The sequence below is a fragment of the Oryctolagus cuniculus genome, chromosome 10, assembly GCF_964237555.1.
Source record: "Oryctolagus cuniculus chromosome 10, mOryCun1.1, whole genome shotgun sequence".
Lineage (NCBI taxonomy): Eukaryota > Metazoa > Chordata > Mammalia > Lagomorpha > Leporidae > Oryctolagus > Oryctolagus cuniculus.
In genome coordinates, this window is record NC_091441.1 from 115,447,315 (window position 1) to 115,463,081 (window position 15,767).

Consider the following 15,767-nt stretch of genomic DNA (forward strand, 5'->3'; position numbering starts at 1 on the left):
TAAGAGTTGTATTTTGGGGGGCCAGGGTCAGTGGGTTGGGCCCTTGCTTGGGATGCCTGCATCCCATACCAGAGCACTGGCTCAAGTCCTGGGTGCTCCACTTCTGATCCAGCTTCCTGCTAGTGAATCTCAGGAGGCAGAAGAAGGTGGTTAAAGTGCTTGCGCCCCTGGTACCCACATGAGAGATGCAGACTGACTTCTGGGCTCCTAGCTTTGGCCTGGTTCGGCCCTGGCTGTTGTGGGCATTTGGGGAGTGAACCAGCCAATGGAGGGTACCTCTTGCTGTCTCTGGCACTCTCCCTTTCAAGTAGGTGAAAATAAATAAATGTTTGCAAACATTTTATTTTTATTTATTTGAGAGGCTAGGAGTGGGAGCAGACAGGGAGAGACAGAGCAAGTACGCCCATCTGCCAGTTCATTCCTGAAATACCTGAGTCAGGCCACTAGAGCTAAGCTCCCCTATGGGTGCGTGGCAGGAGCCCAGTGACTTCAGCCATCACTGGGCCTTCCAGGGTGTGCATTAGCAGGAAGCTGGAGTCACAGACCAGAGCTGAGGATGGAACCCAGGTCCTCTGATCCAGGACGTGGACCCCCTCAGCTGCTAGGCCAAATGCCTGCCCCTAAGTACTTGTCTTGAATGGTGAATCTGTGAACTCACTGCTCAACAGGTAGGACCTTGACGGTACCCTGCATCGAACCTGATGGCCACCTCTCATCCAAGCCCAGGCCTGCCTCTCCCCCTGACCCTGAGTCCTGGTATCAACCTTCCCTGACTTCCGTTTTATATTTATTTTTAAAAAAGATTTATTTGTATTTATGTGAAAGGCAGAAAGACAGAGAGGGTGAAACACAGAAAGAGAGCGTTCACCTGCTGGTGTACTCCCCACATGGCCACAACAGCCAGGACTGACCCGAGCCTGGAATTTCATCTGGATCTCCCACATGGGTGGCCCGGGTCCGAGCACTGGTGCCATCTTCTGCTGCTTTCCCAGATGCATTGCCAGGAAGCTGGGTTGGAGGTGGAGCAGCTGGAACTGCAACCAGCACTCGGATGTGGGAAGCTGGTGTTGCAGGCGGTGGCAGTGCCACATCGCTGGCCTGTTGCATATAACCTCACTGCAGGTACAGGGGAACTTTCAAAGAGTTTGTGGAACACACGGAAGCACAAGATGTTTATTTTGGTGTGGTCCATTTTGGAATCCACACCTGGTTTCTTTTTCAAACCATGAATTATAAATGAACTCGTTGAAACTGTGGTGGTGTATGAGTTCCTGAAGTTATTTTCCATTTTATTTTTTAACACCACCAACATAGCACTGTGCCGCATGCCACCTTTTGGGAGCTGACGTTTCTCACGCGACACTGTCCAGATTCGTCCACAGTGCAGCAGGTCAGCGTGTGACACTCTCCCTGTGTGTGCCACGTTCCCGTCCGAGTCCCCCTAGACGGGAAATCATCCCAACTTCCTATGTCTCTCTCCTGCTAAATGGCCGTGCTTCGATGTGGCCAGTGCTAAGTCCACACTAATGGTGATGTAAGGCGAGGAGCGAGAATAATTCTTGCCAGGGTCGAAGACCGGTCACATGCCCGGGAGAAGGCCGTCTGCCCCGAGGAAGGCTCTCTCTCAGCAGTGATGGAGATTAAAGAGGCAGCCCTGGGACCTCTGCCCTGACCCAACGTGGAAATCACAGGGCAGCAAACTGAGGGCAGCGCCGTCATGGGGGTCAGATGAGATAATCGGCTGTGGGAGTGCTCTGCAAACCCCGGGCCGGTTTGGTAAACGTGCAATGGGAGAGTTTTTCTAACTGGCAGCATTTGGGCAGATCCCTTACCTATCCCTTTGCCATGGTGCTCTGCAGGAGAGAAGCAGCAAACGGCCACTGACCCAGCGCACACAGTCCGAGGCCCGGGGGCTGTCACGCATGAGTAAACTGAGGCTGGGCAACCTGCCCAGCGTCCCGGAACCAAGAAAGAGGCCGCGTTTGGGTTCAGATCCGGGTCTGTTGGAATCCCAAAGCCTTTTCCTGGTCTGCCACATGGCGTCCTTGGTTCTTCACCCCCTGGCAGGGTGAAGACCCCCTACTTGGCCATCTTGCCCAGGTCTTCTCTTACACCCTGGATGAGCTAAAACATGGCCCGAGCGAACACATGCCCGCCCGGGGAGACCGGGCGCCTTCCCAGCTTCAAGCTGCGTACTCTAGGGTGGGATCCGGCGTGCAGGGCAACCCCTCCACCTGTTTCACGAAACCATTTAACCTCCCTGACCTGAAGGTGCAGCAGGATCAGGGTCCAGGGAGACAGCGCACCGTGGCTTTTTTTTTTTATACGACTGAGTGGGGCGGCAGACAGGGAAACAGGCTGAATGCTGCAGCCCCCACCCCCACCCCCACCCCCGGAAGCGGGAACGGTTTTTAGGGTCGCTCCCAACCGAGACAAGCCAGAGCTGCCCGAGGGGAGCCCCGGGAGGGGAAGCGGGGCGGAGCCAGGCCAGCCTCCACCGGTTTCACGAAGTTAGCGGCTGGCCGCGCTAAGCGAATGTTTTCTTAGCTGCGGCGGAACGAAGAAACAACCGGGCTAGGCCCCCGCCCCCAAATCTCCGACAGGGGAAAAAAAAATTAAAGCCAGGCCTTGTCTCCGGGCGGTCACGTGCCCGCGCCCGGGCTGTAATGAGAACCTGCGCCCATTAGCAGCGCCCCGCCGCCCTCGCCAGCCCCGCGCGGCGTGGATTTTCCGGGACTTCCTCCTCGGGCGAGGGAGGGCAGCGGCGCGGGGGCGCAGCCCAGCGCCCCGGGGAGGCTGAGCGGCTGCGATGGGAGGGAGCCGAGCGGCGTCCCACGACTCCGACCCGCAGCGGCGCATCTGATCCGCGCGGCGCCCGTGCGCACCTCCGCAGGTGTGTGTGGCCGGCCGGGAGACGCGGGGAGGGCGGCCTTGCGCGGGGGCTCGGACGCCGGTCCCGGGGCCGCGGCGTCCCGAGTGCAGTGTCCACTGGGCTCGAGGGGGACGTGCCCGGCCCGCAGCGGTGGGCAGCTGGGGCTGTGCCTGCACCCCGAAGGTGTGCGCCTCCGCCGGCCTCGGGGGAGTGCGAGGCCGGGTGCGCCCGCGGGGCCACGCGCGCTGTCCGGCGGGCGGCCCTCCGCCTGCACCGCAGGCTCTCGGTGCCCGGTGGGCACGCGGGGCGGGGGCGGGGGAGGACAGCGAGGCCCCGCCCCGCCTCCCCCCGCCCCCGGCCTCACCTGAGTCCGGGCCCCACCTGCTGAGCGGCAGGGGCGTGCCCGGGGGCGTGGCCTGCCGGCCTGGCCCGGCCGGGTGAGGGCGGGCGGCGCCTCATTCCAGGGATTCCTCGCGCTCCCGCGCTCGCGTCCGCCGCGGAGCCGGCCCGGCGCGCGGCCCGCGTCTGCGCGTGCGTGTGTCCTGGGGGCCCCTGCGGTGCGGGAGCGCGCCCCCGAGTGTGCTGCTCGCGCGTCCCCGAGCGTGCCCGGCGGTCCCGGCCCCCGCTGTTCGCCGGGGCCCCGCCGGCCCAGAGGCCGCCCGGCGGTGAGTGCGGGGAGCCGGGCGCCCGTGGGACCCGGGCGGGCCGCGGCTGGGGTGGCCGGGAGCGGGACTGGAGCGCCCGCTGGAGGGAGGCGGCGGCGGCTGGTGCTCTCGGGGGCGGCCTGCGAGACCCCTGGAGGCGGAGGCCCAGCCGCGGCAGGGGTCCCGCGCTCGCGCGCGCGCGCGCTCCGGGCGGCCTAGGCTGGGAGGCGTGGGTCGGCGGGGCCCTGCGTGCGGCGCGCGCCGGTCGGGGCCGAGGGCCCTTTCCCCGAAACCGTGCTGTCCCCCCCTCGGGCCGGTGCGCAGGGTCCCGCCGACGGGCGCCCGGCTCCCCGGTCTCGTGAACGCGCGGGGTCCGCGATCAGAAACTCGCTTTCGCTTTGCCCGCGGCTCTGGACGCTCCCTTCGCCAGGGCCCTGCGCGGGGCCGGGGGTCCGCCGCCTCCCGCTGTGCGGGGCGTCTGGCTCGCTCTCCCTGGCCCCCTTGGCCACCCAGCGGGCCGGCGCGTGGCCTGGCGAGAAGCGGTCAGTGCTGACTGACAGCACACTTCGGCCGCCCGGGGTCCTCGAGCCCACGGACGCGCGGGGTTCGCGGTGTCGCGTGCGGCCCTCGTGGGCGGGCGCGGGCGGCGGCGCGGCGGAACCGGGGGTGGCCCGGGCGGCAGCGTTGGTCCCGGGCTTGGTCCTCGCGAAAACTCGGTGCGGGGAATCCGAGTGATGGGTTTGCGGGGTTACTGCGGCTTCGTCTCCTCGGCTTGGCGTGGCGCCGGCGGCTCCTCGCGACTGTGGGCAGCGTGCCTTTGCCTGGCGCGTGCAAAGGAATGCAAACGAATTCTTAGGTTGACCAAAACACCACGCAATTAGGAAGATAGTCGTGCTATAAATAGGCGCGGACCGCATTCCGGGACTGTGGACTCGCCTCCGGCTCCCGCGCGGGGTCTGTGGAGAGGTGCGGGCCTCCCCCAGGTCTCGGGCGAGCCCCTCTCACCGCCCTCCTCCCTCAGACAGGGCGATGGCCGTTTTCTGGTCCGATTTATGAACAAGAAGATCCGAGATGGGCACTCAGCGCGGTGCCCCCGCTTCCCCCCGCGGAGGTGGACCTGATTTTACCTGAGCTGGGGAGGCGACAATTTCTCTTCCCAACCTGCAGTCACGGGAAAGCCTTCCCGACTCCCGTGGGCTCAGCCTGGCCGCCCTCGTCTCCCGGCAGGAAGACTTGGCTGCCTCTCTTCCTGGTGCTGGCATCCCAAATGGGTGCTGATTCAAGTCCCAGCTGTTCCATTTCTGACCCAGCTGCCTGCTCATGGCCTGCGGAAGCAGCGGAGGGTGGCCCAGGTGCTCGGACCCCTGCACTCAGGTGGGAGACCCAGGAAAAGCGCTTGGCTCCTGGTGTCAGCCTGGTCCAGCCCCGGCCATTGGGGCCATCTGGGCAGATGGAAGATCTCTCTGTCTCTCCATCTCTCCCTGTCTCTGTGTAACTCTGACTTTCAAATAAATAATTCTTTTAAAAAAAAAATGCTGGTTTACTCCCCAAATAGCAACAACACCTAGGACTAGGCCAGGCCAAACTTGGGACAGGAACTCCATCTGGGCCTGCTGCATGGGTGGCAGGGGCCTGAAAATTTGGGCCATCTTCCACTGCTTTCCCAGGTACATTAGCAGGAAGCTGGATTAGAAGTGGAGTAGCTGGGACTTGAACTTGTGCTCCTGTGTGGGATGCCGGTGTGTGCCGCAGCTGCTTAACTTGCTCTGCTATGTCAGTTCCAGCCGTGCAATTTTGAGTTATGAATTAATGAAATAGGAAGTTGAATAATTAAAGTTGTTTTGCAACATTTAATATGACTTGATGATATTCTAGAGATAGTACATGCAGGAGGTAAATTCAAATACATGGGAAAAATCTTAATGTTACTAAAACAATGGCATTGTATGCTGGCCTTAACACATTTTTCAAGCTGTCTTTTGATTGTGTTAGGTGAGATGTTACAGCTGTGAGAACTTGGTGAAAGAGTTTCTTCTTAGATTAAGTTTCGGCAAGCTAGGTTAACTGAAGCACATTTAAGAATTTTTCTTTTTATTTATTTGTTTATTTAAGGGACAGATCTCCCATCCACTGGTTCACTCCCTAAATGCCATATAGCCAGAGCTGGGCCAGGCTGAAGCCATGAACCGGGATCTTAATCTGGTAGGTGGCAGGAGACCAAGGACCTGAGCCACGGCCCACTGCCTCCCAGGGTGCCCATTAGCAAGACGCTGGACTTTGAACCTGGGCACTCTGATATGGGACTGGGCCTTAACTGCTAAGCCAGGTGCTTGTTCCTGCACGTCATTTGTGATTCTTTTTTTTAAAGTTTTATTTATTTGTTTCTCTGTAACTCTTTAAAAATAGAGGGAGAGAGAGAGAGATTGATCGATCATCTGGTGATTCATTCCCCAGATAGTTATGGCACCAGCAGTGATCCAGGCTGAAGCAGCTTCCCCCGCTGCTTTCCCTAGACCATTAGTAGGGGGTCGTATTGGAAGTGCAGCAGCTGGGACTTGAACTGGCACCCACGTGGGATGCCAGCGTCCCACGCTGTGGCTTTCCCTGCCGTGTGGCAACACCAGCTCCTGCATTTGTAATTCTTGCAGGGAGCCTGCCTGAAGTTAATTTGGGAGTTTTAATAGAAGAATAAAGCGAATGCTGCCAAACAGTCTGTAGCCAATTTAGGACCTGTCCACATTAAAACAAAACAAAACACTTAGGAGCAGGGTTGCTAAATCTTAATGGTGCTGACTGCCAAGGTAGGAGGGGAGGGAGAGCAGGATTACTGGAAGCAGAGACGCTTTGTCTGCCTGGGACACGGTGTACTCGCTCTTTGGCAAAGGAGGAAAACCTTGTAGACCGGACTTTCTGCCTCTCGGGCCTCAGGTGTGATGGCCAGGTACCGTGGATCCTTGTTACGTGCGGTTGTGTATTCGTGAATGTGCCCCTCACTGAAGTGCGTTTGTAGCCCCAGACGCCGTGTTTGGCAGTGCTTTGGTGGACGTCTGTGGAACGTCTTTGTGGCAGTGCTTTGGTGGACGTCTGTGGACGCATGCTGCGTGTGGAAGAACTTGACTCTCAGAGCGCATGTTTTCCCAGCTGGGGTCAACCAAGGCAGTACCCAGCCTTCTGCTTTTACATTCTGATTTGTGTATCCGAGAGGCGGAAAGAGAGCCGTCATCCACTGGTGTACTGCAGTGCCCACAATGGCCTGGCCTGGGCTGGGCGGAAGCTTGGAGCTTGAAACTCGGTCTGGGTCTGCTGCCGGGGTAACAGGGACCCAGTTACTTCAGCCATCACCTGCTGCCTCCTGGGTCTGCACAGGTGGGAAGCTGGAGGCAGGAACTGAACTCAGGTGTTCTGATGTGGGATGTGGTCCCCCTATCCGCTGGGCCGAGGGCACGCCCCTGCCCTGCCTCCTGGTTCACTCCTTGTTCTAAACAGGTGTGCTTTTGTTGATTTTACAGCCCCCAGTGTGGTGCTGAGGGGCTAGCCAGTGTTCCAAGGCTGTGTTGCACCTTGGGGAAGAAATGTGTGTGTTAGGTAAGACTGGTTCCGCCATGAGCTGTGGTGCTGTAGACTGTGGGTTCAGGGTTAGTGAGTCAACCGTGGAGTCTAACAAGGTGTCATCAAGTAGGAACATACATAAAATAAGGCTCTGTATTGGTCAGTTGACGAAAAAGTGACCCGCGGCTGGGAGGGCTATAACCCTCTAACTCCCTTAGACAGTGGTTCAGTATCAGTCATTCAGGATTCTCGGAGGTTTGATGGACTAGAACCACCTTGGGTAATGAGAACTGATGATCACATGTCCTGACGGTTCCTGGGCTGTGACCCAGTGTGTCATGCATTAGGGGACTTTAGCATTGAAAAGGCTGAGAGTTGACATTTGGGAACACTGTAGAGTTAGACCCAGGGTGCTCAAATTATGATGCAAGTTCATGTCTGTTAGTGCTGGTAGTAGTGGGTCCCTGAGAGGGTGTGGCACTCAGTCCCTGTGCACAGGACATGACGAGACTCCAGACAGCAGAGTTGGAAAAACAAGCGCGTCCGCGTACACCCGAGATGCTCAAGAGTTCACTTTTCCCACACGCGGTGCCATTGAAGGCTGAGGTCTGAAAAATGAGAGGTTCACAGGAGCATACTTCATTAAACACATGTAATATAATTCATCTGAAAAGTGGGGGGGCGGAGCTCACACCTGCTGGTTTTCTCCCTAAATGTCTGCAGTCCACAGGGCTGGGGTAGACGGGAGCTGGGAGGCAGGAACTCCGTCCTGCGCTCCTACGTGGATGGCAGGGACCTGCTGCCTCCTGGGGTCTGCATCAGCAGAAAGCTGGGCTTGGAGCAGAGACAGAACTGAAACCCAGGTACTGCAGTATGGCACATGGACGTCCGAGCCATGCCTTCGCTGCCATGCCGAATGCCTGCCCTGTGTGGCCCATTGTGGTTTGTGCCTGCAACAGTGAGGAAAATGGTGGGAAGTGGTGTTCTCTTCAAAAAGTTGAGAATTGACACTCCACCCCCACTCCCCCACCACCTTAGGCTCAGCCGGGCTGTGTAGTCACCATCCAGGGGGCACTTTAGGGAGACAGGTGAACTTGAGCCAGCAGTACAAGTCTCACGCCTGCATCAGGCGGCCTCGCGTGAGGGTCCCGAGACGTGTTGTGACCTATAACCTATGACCTATGTTTGGTTTTGCATATTGAGGCTGACGCAGTGGCCCTCGGCTGCACCTGGGGCACCTTGCCTATGCTACCAGACTCCATTGTCCTACCTGAGGATTGGAGGCAGCGGGTGGTGATACTGCCCACTAGCTCCTGGTGCCAGGGTTGTCATGGTGACCGCGTATCACGTCCTTGGCATCAGGAAACCTCCAGCGTCGGAGGTGAGCATTGTTCAGGCTTCGTGGAGTCCCCCCTGCTGACCCTTGATTCAGCCGGAGCTGGCCGGATTCTCCCTGCGCCGTGAGGCCGTGGCGGTGAGCTCCAAGGTGCCCTGCTTTGGAGGACGGAACATTGACAGGCGCTCGACCTGTGGGCCTGCCGCCTCCTGCAGAGGTTGCAGGGCAGCGGTGCCCAGCGTGCAGAAGGGTCCCCGCCTGTGTCAGCACCCCAGCGTCTCTCGGTGGCTAGGACCGCGGGAGCTCTTGCTCTGTGGTTTGTGCTAGTGCGGCTGTCACCCGGGGGAAGCCAGTGTGTTCAGTAGTTCTCTGGGTATCGACGTGGAACCTGTGCGCATGTTCACGTTGCAGACACGTGTCTTTCCAGTGAGGTTCCAGGAGTCACTGGGTGTGAGCAGAAGCTGGCAAGTCCTTGAGCATTGTCCCAGCTCTGACTGACTCTTGCCTGTGCCAGGGCGGGAGGGCTGGGATGGGGAAGCATCCATCTGCTTATGCCCTTTGTCCGGCAACAGGAGAACGGGGAGAGCGTTTTGAATAGGACTGCTTTTATTTCACAGGGTGAGTGCACCAAAGTGAAAGTTTTCTTTTTAAAGGCATATTTACTCATTTATTTGAAAGAGTCACAGAGAAGGATCTTTGATACAGTGATTCACTCCCCAAAATGGCTGCCACAGCCAGGGCTGGGCCAGGCGGAAGCCAGGAGTGAGGAACTCCACTCTGCTCCCGCATGGGAACGGCAGGGGCCTAGGCTTTTGGGTCATGATCTGCTGCCTTTGCAGGCTCATTAGCAGAGAGCTGGATCAGCAGCAGAGCCACCAGGACTCAGAACCGGTGCTTCCGTATGGGACGTGGGCGCTGCCAGTGGCGGCTTACCCTGCCGTGCCACAGCGCCGCCTGGAGGGGGAGGTTTGGAGACGCTGCTCATTGAGCCCTGACAGTTAGCCACTGGCACTTAATAGCAGGTTTTCTTGAGCATGACTAAGTGGATGTCATCCTTCCTCATCTGACACTCTTCTGGAGCCCGGAGTCCTGAGGGCTTTTCCTGGGGCCCCAGGAATCCGTAGGGCTCTGTCTTTGAGTGCCAGGGTCATTCCCGCCAGCTCAGCCTCTGGGGGGCCCGTGGCGACGGTCCTCTTATCTGCCTTGGCTACTGCACACGGAACTGCACGAGTCCTTGTCTTGCAAGTCCGGGGTGGTGAGCGAGGCCTTGCTTCCCTCTGCCAGTTAGGAACTGTCCTGTGACCGCCCTATAACATGTTTGGGTGTACCGGCGGAAGGAGTGCTGGGCAGAAGTCTTGGGTGTCTGGTTCTTTAGCTTTTTCAGCTAAACAATTGTGCCTGTCTCCCAGAACTCTCTATGGAGATCAGCTTGCGAGTGGTCAGGATGGCTGGGTTTGGGCCAGGAGACTTGGATTTTAGTCTTGCTTTTTTTCAGGAAGCCACTTGGGATTTTCCTCTGTAGAAGGGAAATTGTCATGTTTGGCGGTTTGTCCTGGCTCACAGCTTGGTGGTGTGAATCCAGGGAGGTCGCCTGTGTGAATGTGCGAGGTGGGTGTGAGCTGTAGGGTGTGAGGTGGTGGTGGTAGGAGAGGGAGGGACAGAGAGAGAATCCGTTGCTCATCTCATGTGTAAGGTGTCTCTCAGTCATGTTGTCAGTCCACGTGATGAGCATACGTGACAGTCTTAGGCAGTGCCCTTACCGTTGGCTGTAAGGGAGAAGACGCGGGCCTGGAGAGGTGAAGTGACAGCCCGTGCTGTCACTCTCAGGCGTGACGGACAAAGCCTGGGGTGTAGTTGGCCTTCAGTGGTTGGTAGGTGGTGGAATGAGTGGAAGTGTGCAGGCAGGGCTCGAACGTAGGCTTTCTGATCTGAAATTCTGCCTCTGTTTATTTTTAAAGATTTATTTATTTGTTGAAAAAGCAGAGTGACAGGGAGACACAGAGAACGAGAGGTTTTCCACTTTGCTGGTTCACTCCCCAGATGACTGCAGCAGCCAGGGGTGGGCCAGAGAGGGAAGCCAGGAGCCTGCAGCTCCATCCAGGTCTCCCGCACGGGTGGCAGGGGGTCAAGTACTTGGGCCGTCCTCCACTGATTTGCGGAGCAGCTGGGAATGGAACCAGTGCGCTAACAGGGGATGCTGGTGTGGCAGGCGGCCTAACCCTCTCGGCCACAGCGCCCGCTCCAGGCTCTGTTGATTCACCTGGATTTTTAGAGAGCAGAGCGGGGTGGGCCGAGAGTTGGACATTTAAGGGGGTGTGCGTGCTTCGTGCAGTTGGTTGGTGTGGTTTGGTGGTGCTGTTGGGGAGGAGCCAGCTGGGAGGATGCTGGAGCCCAGAAGCAGCCGTGGCCTGTGTCCACCAGAGGCTGGTGACAGTTGGGCCAGGTGTTGCCTCTCAGTCGCAGCTGAGTGAGTTGTCCTTGGGCGTGCGCTAAGTGTGTGGTGCGCGGTACGGGGTGTAGGAGAAAGGAGAGCTTCCCAGTGAACGCCTCTCACTTCCTGACGGGGAGGAAGGCCGTGTCCCCATGTGCGGTAGCACAGCCGGCCCCTCCTGGATCAACGGAGACCGAGTTGGTTCACCCAGGACGAGGTGCTGTTGGGGGAGTAGAGTGTGGGCTGGTGGTGGGACAGGCCCGGCAGGAATCAGGGAACGGCGTGCTTGTGGCAGTCAGGCCTTCCCGCGTCTGACGTGTGGCCGAGTGCTGGTGCGGCAGGAACGCCACGTCGGTGCCCCCTGGGCTCGTTCCCCTGCCGAGTTGCTCCGTTGGGCACTGCTGCCCGGGAGCCACGGACTTCTCACTTCACAGATCTCCTTGGAAAGCTTCCATGATGTATCTGAGAATTCCATTCCCTTGCTCGAAAAAAATGTCTCATACACCCCATAATTCTGTTCCCAAGATAGATGCCCCTTTGTTGACCAAAAAGGGACAATTCTTTGTGGCAAGCCAGAAGCACGGCTTTCTAATTGATGGCTGAGCTTGTCATGCGCATTGAATGCCCCTAAATTTTTTTAAAAATGATTTTTATTATTTATTTATTTGAAAGACAGTTACAGAGAGGCAGAGACAAGAGTTAGAGATATCTTCCTTCTGCTGGTTCACTCTCCAAATGATGAAGCCGGGCCGATCTGAAGCCAGGAGCATCTTCCTGGTCTCCCACATGGGTGCAGGGGTCAGAGGACTCAGGCCATCTTCCACAGCTGGGACTCGAACAGGCACCCATGTGGGATGCTGGCACTGCACATGGCGGCTTTACCTGCTACGCCACAGCTCTGGTAATGCCCCTAAATTTTAACAGCTTTAGAGTTGAGGCCTATTGTTCCCCGATCCTCAACCCTAAGTTATTTGGAGCTGGCAAAGGAAATAGAATGCCCATTGCCTGAAAAACAAAACAAGACTGCGCGAAGTGTGTGCTGTGTTCGCAGTGAGTCATGCTCACATCTGACCACAGCCATGAGACGTGGGTGGGTGGGTGGACCAGGTTTGCCTTGCAGAGGGGACCCCCTCTTCAGTGTGTGCTAAGCCTTCCCAGCCGCGTTCCTCTTGCTGGTATGGGGGTGGTGTGTGCCATGTGTGAGCCTGTCCAGTGGCTGCAGGTTTGGTTTTTGGCTCTAGTAAAATGCAGAAACTGCCGCAGGAGTAAGACAGACGGTTGGGATCTGTTTAGATTCATTCTCGAGGTGCCGCATAGCCCAGTGATGGCTCATAAGGAGTCTAAGAGAAGCTGGATGCAACAACCCCCCCCAACCCGCATCCCCAGGCCATGCAGGTCGTCCTGAGACCACACAGGCTCGCCTGGGATGAAATCTCTGAGTCATGGCACCCTGTGCCCCAGGATGCACTGGCTGGCCCCTGCCCTTGCCCCAGCTCTGCCTGGGCTTTGCACACTGGCCAAGGGTAGTGGCCCCCTGAGCGTGGCTGTTCTTTCACACCTTTGGTCTCAGCTTCCCTTCGTGTCTTTGGAGAAGTCTCCCCAGACCACTGAGCCTGAGGTAGTGGTCAGCGCCTGTCTGTGTTGTACACTTTGACCACTTTGCAGTTTATTTAGCATATTTCCATAGGTTTTGGCAAATGAGTTTTAAACATTTTTTATTTGTTTGAGAGGCAGAGAGGTATGGGGGGGTGGGGAGCGCATTCCTATTGGCTGACTCACTTCCTAAGTGTCTGTCCCGGCCAGGACTGGGCCAGGGTGAAGCTGAGAGCTGGGAGTTCAGTCCATGTTCTCAGTGTGGGTGGCAGGAAGCCAGTTACTGGAGCCATCGCTGCGGCCTCCCAGGGTCTGCACTGACAGGAAGCAGGAGTCAGGAGCCGGAGCAGTGCATGGGGCACAGACACTCTGGTGCTCGGGGATGTGGGTGTCTTAACCAGCATCTTTTTTTTTTTTTTTTTTTTTTTTTTTTTTTTTTAAGATCTAGTCATTTATTTGAAAGGCAGAGTCACAGAGAAGCAGAGGCAGAGAGAGAGAGAGAGAGGTCTTCCACCTGCTGCCTAACTCCCCAAATGGCTGCAGTGGCTGTAGCTGGGCCGATCAGAAGCCAGGAGCTGGGAGCTTCTTCAAGGTCTCCCAAGCGCTTGCAGGGGCCCAAGCACTTGGGCCATCTCTTGCTGCTTTCCCAGGTGCACTAGCAGGGAGCTGGATCAGAAGTGGGGCAGCCAGGGCTCGAACCAGCACCCACATGGGATGCTGCCACTGCAGGCAGCGGCTTAACCTATTGCACCACAGCTCCAACCCCTTTAACCAGCAGCTTAACCTTTCGGCTAAATGGCTGCCTGACAAATGATTCTTTAAAAACATCCAAGAAGCCCATTCATGTCGCAGAGCACCCTGTAAGGGCGGTAATACTGATCTCATTTTACAGAGGAGGAAGTACGTGCACACACACACACACACACACAGGGGTGCACGCACATCCCAGGGTCACACGGACAAAGTGGCTGGGCCCGATTCGAACTCAGGTGCGTGTCCAGAGATCCCCCACACAGCCATGATGCTGGTTTGGTTCTCTGTGCAGTGTGACCTCTCGCTGTTGCTGTGGCCGTGATGTCTCCTCCCACCCCTCCGTTATCACTGTGTTTTATTGGGTTAGTTGGGCTGTGGCTGTTGTACAAGAGGTAAAATGCAGAAGACTTTTTCTGTTTTATTATTATTAGTGTCGCTATCTTCCACCTTTATTTGCTTAGTTCTTTGGTGGCTTAGATAATGCCTGGGCCCTGGCCTTTGTCTCCCACCTGTCTCACTGTACCAGCCTGCTGTCCTTATCTCACACCTGCCTCCTGCAGAAGCCTGTAGGTCGCCTGCATCAGGAACTCCTCACTTCCCTCCCTGCTGCCGCTGAGCCTGCTCAGGGCCTGGTGACGCATAGCGCACACCTGTCTGGGCAGCCTGCAGCTCTTTCCTAATCTGCCCAGGTTGTGACACCACCCCCCTCAAACTGACCACTTCTCGCATGGACTTGGGTTACCTGCCCAGGTGCTCATTCAAGCCTCTGACCCACACGCCTGTCCCAGGATAAGCTAGAAGCTTGCACCCAGGTGTGGGGAGAGGGACTGCGCTGGGGAGGGAAACGCAGAAGGAAGGAAGCCTTTGCAGTGGATTTTGAAACACAGACACACACAGAGCACACACACACACAAGCATACACACACACACAAGAACATACACACACAAGCACATATACACACAGGCACACACACACATACACACAGAGACACACAGACACAGAGGCACACACACAGAGACACACACACAAGCACATATACACACAGAGGCACACACACACACAAGCACATACACACACAGGCACACACACAGAGACACACACATGCACATACACACAGAGGCACACACACACAAACACACACACAGGCACACACACAAGCACACACAGAGGCACACATAGAGGCACACACACAGCATATATACACACAGGCACACAGAGGCACACAGAGACACACACAGAGGCATACACAAGCGCATACACAGACACACACAGAGACACAGACATGCACATACACACACAGAGACACAGACACACACAGAGGCACACACACGAGCACATACACACACAGAGGCACACACACAAGCACATACACAGAGACACAGACACGCAGAGACACACACACAAGCACATACACAGACATACAGAGACACACAAGCACATACACAGACACGCAGAGACACACACACAAGCACATACACAGGCACGGATGCACACAGATGTACACACACCCACACAGGCACACACATGCATACACACAGACGCATGCACATACACATGTACACAGAGACACACCCACACACAGTCCTCAAATAAAAACCGACACTCAGGCCAGCTCTTCAGTTGACATCATCTATGTGATCACACAATACCCAGGTAGCTTTAAATCCTGTTTTTCCTTTCTTTTCCCTCTTTAATTTGGCCGCACAGTACCCTAGTCCACAGACAGGGACAAGGTCATCGCACCGTGAGAGCAGGGATCTTCTGCTGCCCCGCAGCTTCTGGACGCTTGGCTGACCTGGACTTGCTGGAGAACTGAAACTTGGCTGATTCCGTGAGGAGATACAGCAGGTGGCTGGGCAGATGCCTTGTAGATGAGCCGTAGGTACCTAATCTCTTACCGGCCTAGGTTGAGTGTAAGTTGCTCGGGGGATTGTTCTGTTTTATTTCCCCCAGTCTGGCCTGCCTCTGGGGCTTGGGGGCATTTAGACCTCACAGTAGCTTATGTTGCAATATCTAGAGTTCTGGACCTGTTTCCTTCTTTCCTTTGATGCTTTTATACTGTATGTTCTTATTTCGATGTATAATTTGTCTAAGTTAAGGCATATGTTAATGTGTGTCTCTGGGTTTGGAATTGTGAAAGCATCGCCCTTCTCCTTGATGGGGCAGATAAAGGAGTGATTCTGCAGACCGCACTGCGTAGTGGAGTGCTTATCAGCAGTTGCTCGGAATCTCTTGACGCTCAGATCTTGCCTGGATGGGAGGCCAGCCCGTGTGAAGAGTACACGGTCGCACGGCCGCTTGGTGACGTTTCCGGCCCGCAGGAATCAGGGGAATGCAGTCTTGGTGTGACGATGGTCCCGTTAGATTAAAATGGAGTGGATCAGCTCCTGTGGCCAGTGATGTAGCGACGGTAACCTCAGAGCACTGCCGTCCTCAGGGCTTCGTGTTGAGGCTGGCGGAAGGTGCAGGTTGTGTGTACAGTATGTGACACTCGATCATATCGGTGTATTTGTGCTCCGCCTACTGAGAGCAGGTAAGTCGACTGTATAGCAGTGTGCGTGTCCTGCCAGCCGCTGCCTCACAGCTGT

General features: G+C 56.7%; 1 protein-coding gene across 3 annotated transcripts in view; it reads left to right on the top strand.

Annotated features, from left to right (window-relative positions):
• Positions 1 to 15,767, top strand: part of VGLL4 (vestigial like family member 4) — a 192,996-nt gene that overhangs the window by 24,050 nt on the left and 153,179 nt on the right. The window contains exon 1 of one of the 3 annotated variants that reach the window (XM_051851714.2): positions 2,762 to 2,893. The exons of 1 other annotated variant lie outside the window; for it this stretch is intronic. The gene's annotated coding sequence lies outside the window, so the exon portion shown is untranslated. Of the gene's footprint in view, positions 1 to 2,761; positions 2,894 to 3,405; positions 3,538 to 15,767 lie in introns of those variants that run through there. One more of the 3 variants, XM_051851713.2, reaches the window with a different exon arrangement.